This window comes from Trachinotus anak, unplaced genomic scaffold (assembly GCF_046630095.1).
Source record: "Trachinotus anak isolate AG129_WGS33_773 ecotype Australia unplaced genomic scaffold, CSIRO_AGI_Tana_v1 ptg000033l, whole genome shotgun sequence".
Taxonomy (NCBI): domain Eukaryota; kingdom Metazoa; phylum Chordata; class Actinopteri; order Carangiformes; family Carangidae; genus Trachinotus; species Trachinotus anak.
The window spans coordinates 1,917,832-1,921,826 of record NW_027273884.1 but is presented as its reverse complement, the minus strand read 5'-3'; the positions used below and the strand labels follow the sequence as shown (position 1 = coordinate 1,921,826).

General features: G+C 38.4%; 1 long non-coding RNA gene across 1 annotated transcript; it reads left to right on the top strand.

Moving 5' to 3' along the window:
• Nucleotides 1–1,270: 1,270 nt before the first annotated feature.
• On the top strand, nucleotides 1,271–3,284 carry LOC139614239 (uncharacterized). The gene is made up of 3 exons (XR_011686941.1): nucleotides 1,271–1,772; nucleotides 2,163–2,296; nucleotides 2,410–3,284. It is a non-coding gene; the product is annotated as an uncharacterized lncRNA (long non-coding RNA).
• Nucleotides 3,285–3,995: the final 711 nt, after the last annotated feature.

The window sequence follows — 3,995 nt, the reverse complement described above, 5'->3', positions numbered from 1 at the left end:
AGGCCTCCCTCTCTTTCACGTTCCCTCGCTCTCTCTCTCTCTCTCTCTCTCTCTCTCTCACGCAAACACAAAAACAAAGAAAAGAAATGACTGCTCAAGCATCATTCATTCTTTTTACTCGAGGGGGTTTCTCACTGTGTGAAAGGGAGGGAGGGTGGGAAGAGTGGAAAAGAAGGAAAGACAGATAGATAGTGCATCCACCCTGAGCTGGCAAAATGTGAAAAGAAATCTTTTGCTATAGGCCTTCCATCCACACTAAGCCAGCGTATCTCACCTCTGAAAACAAAGCTTCTCTAAAAACGTTTTTTCCAAGTGAATGATGGCCTCACATTTGAGTGTTTACAAGGAAGCACAGATGATGATGTAACAGACCAGGAGCTGTGTGGTAGCGAGGTTAAAGGCAGAGGAAACTCATATAAAATCATGAATTTGTACCTTATTTGGTGTCAAATATATACAGTATATTGTCTTGCCATCAGCTCTTAGAAATTTCACCAATAGTTGTGAATTGTTTCTATGTTTTTTTTTGTTTTTTTTTACCTAAATCTTATTGTATTATATGTTACTTGATATTTTCCATAATGCTTAATACTTTGCACAGAACATCACATCCATCAACCATTCAATCAAACTTTATTTGAATAGCACCTTTCATACAGGTTAGTGCAGTTCAAAGTGCTTCACAGACGACTGATGAGCTAAAAAGAAAAAAAGGACTAATCAAGTAAGAAGGCTGACAATGAAATACAATACATTCGATTTAAAAAGCTCTAAAAACATTAGCTAACAAAAAATAGAAGGAGATGTATAATAATAATACAATTTACAACCTAGATACAATATAGTAGGTGAATAACATAAAGTGACTATAATGGGAAAATGAATAAAAACCATATTTACTTAAAAACCAGGCTGAAGTGTTACATTTTGAGTTTAAGATTTCAACACTTCCAGCCGCTCTCAGGTCCTCGGGAAGACTGTTGCATCAGCTCGGAGCATAAAATCACATGTATTCCAACATATAGAGAGAAACACTATTGTAAAACAAGTTTCCTGTAACTTTAAGAAAGCAACTTTATTTCACTTCTAGTCCTCTCATTAGCCTGTAATCTCATTTTAATTAGTTAATACAGTACTGGTGCTGTCATTACTCTGTATTTATGTTGATTTAGTAACATGACTTTTCAATCATCTTTATTGATTGTAGCAGCACAGGACTGCCTACTTAGATTTTTTCTTCATTTATTTATGTACTTGTTTATTTTTTGATGTTACTGTACTCACCAAAGTGACTGCTAAGATCTCTGCATGTGCTGAAATTGCTAAACATACTATAAATCTAAAAAGTCAACCATCACAAGCTGTCAGATAATCAAAACAGTTGCAAACAAACCAACAGTTCAGGCAGATTATACGGACCACTTTGGAAGAGAAAGAAAATTGAGAGCACCGTTGTTGTCAGTATTGTCATGATCTGCCTTTTTATGTTACTGAGTTGGGACAATTTATGGTTGGACTTTTGATTCATTTTCTGATTTATTTTGAAGTTCATTCCACTGCATGTCCACTGTCATATTACTTCCTTTCTTTGTCTTACTTGTCCCTCTTTGGTGATTGTCTAACCCGCCCTAATGTGTTTCACCTGTGCTCCATCACCCTTGCCTCCCTTGTGTGTATTTAAGCCTGTGCTCCTTGTTGTCTTTGTCAGTTTGTGCCAACTGGAGGTTTCTGCAGTAGGTGCTTCTCAAGGAACTGTCACAGAACCATTACAGGTGGCTTAAAAAGATACTTTTACATTTAAATGTATAAACATGAGTTGCATATTTTATTTATCTCCATGACAATATAGGACATTGAATATACAATTATTTTGAAAAGAAATTGTACTTGTACAATGAACCTACAAAAATAAAACATAAATTATAAAATTCTGTATTTTACATCCCTGGTTTCTGCACTTCTTGTCCACAATTACAGGAAATTTTTGGTTCATATTTAAAACCACTACAGAGCAGTTAGTAAGCAGTGTACCTAGTCATTCTTTTGTATGTCATACCTCCCCAAATCCTCTCAAATTACTATTGAATCACAATAGTTTTTTCCAGTTTTTCAGCAAATGTTTATTTTCTTTTTCTGTTCTTTTTTTTTGGGCTCTTCACCAGATTCTCAAACCCTCAGAGCTCAGAGGAGAGGTGTTGGGTATATGATGCTCACACTAGATCCCAGTCGGCTGTGGAGCTCACCACAGCGCGGCTGATATGCCCAGGATGATGCCAGCATGTGTTGGCAGATTCTGGTAAGTTTAGCTTGCCTGTCTCCCGTGAATATTTTTGGCTGGTCATTTGTTGTTTCATCTCAACTGTGATTTTCATTATTATTATAATTTTTTTTTGTACAAAATCTCTTCAGTGAACTGAAGACTGCACTGTCAGGGGCACAATGCAGGTGCACAGATTGTACTGTCGACGCTCTCTAACAGCTGCATTCATCAACTGTGAAAATGAGAGAAACACCAATATGCTGAATTCTGTATTTAAATGCAGTAGTTATCATTTTTGCTTCAGAGTCCATGTGGCCCTGCTGGTCCAAAGGCAGTGAGCAGCAAAGCGTTTAAGGCTTTCACCTCCTGTCTGACCACTTTAATTTCAGGAAATGTCCTCTGTGTTGCATTAACAGCTGCTGCAGCCATCAGCCATAACACTAACGAAAGCTACTGAGAAAATCTAGTTTTAAACTTTTATAATGTAATATAATACAAAACAGTCACGTGCCAGTGTATTGCTCACTGGCCATGGTGACTCTTCCCCAGACTGAGATACACGAGGTTCATCCATGATGACATCACTGTGTGAGCACAGAGCAACTTCCGCAATAGGCTTTTGCATATACACTACAGAGAGAGGTCAAGTGTGGTGGTGGCTGCCTGGTGAATGCACTGCCTGGACACGCCTTCACAGTGGTTGTGGCTGCTCAATTACTGTGGAGAAGAAATGGTAAAATAAAAATGAAAAAAATCTTTTTTTTGTTTTACTTTTATGACCCAAAATTGTTTGTAGTTTCAGAAGTTAACTCCACTAAAATGGAAAAAATTACTACTACTTGAATTACTATACACATATGAATGTATGTGAACTACCAGCAAGCTACAACAGAATGTAGTTAAACTACTAATTTAATTATATATAGTTCACGACTCCTCAGCACTGCCAATGACTCACAACTCCGACAGTGTTTTGAAGTCTGTACCCAATGCGAGGTATCAAACTGCCATCACGATCCTCTTCTCCAGCTGTATGACCGCACACAAATGTAACCTTCTGTGTAGCAGCACTCACAGTTTCCCACATATGAAATTAAATGTGCAACATCACAATCAAAGATTCGCTAGCCACTGTTCGTCCGTGAATGTCCCAGTGTTTTGATCTCTTCCTCTTCTTTTATCTCTTCCTTTTCCATTTCTTCTAATTTCCATCAGATTAGACACAGGAAGCACATAGCTGCCTCCCATCGGTTAAAAACAGCAACAAAGTTGGTCTTTGTAAACAGAAGTGACACGTGTGTTTATTTGCATCTAGGGTGGGGAGGGTGAGATCTGATCACTCGAGATGGATGAGGAGACGCTTTTTAATGCCAGGTGTGAACAGAAGCACTTATAGCTTCCCTCTTGTGATCAGATCACTCATGGCCTGAACAGGGCCTGAACAGGGCCAGTGATTCTTGTGTGACCTCAGCGACTCAAGGTTTTAACAACCCTACAAGGGGTTAAATGCCTGGGACTGAGAAGAAGCCTTTCGGAGGAGAAGTGAAGCGTCTTCAAGAACCTCAAGCAAGTCCAGTTTCCTTTGTAAAGCACTTAAAGAAGCGACTAATCCATGTGCACACATTTCCAGGTTGAAAGTGATTCATTAAGGGAACAATGTATGCAGGTGTGCATACATTTCTGCCTATTGTGTGCATGTAACCTTTAAGTATGGATCCTCAACATCATTTTATGA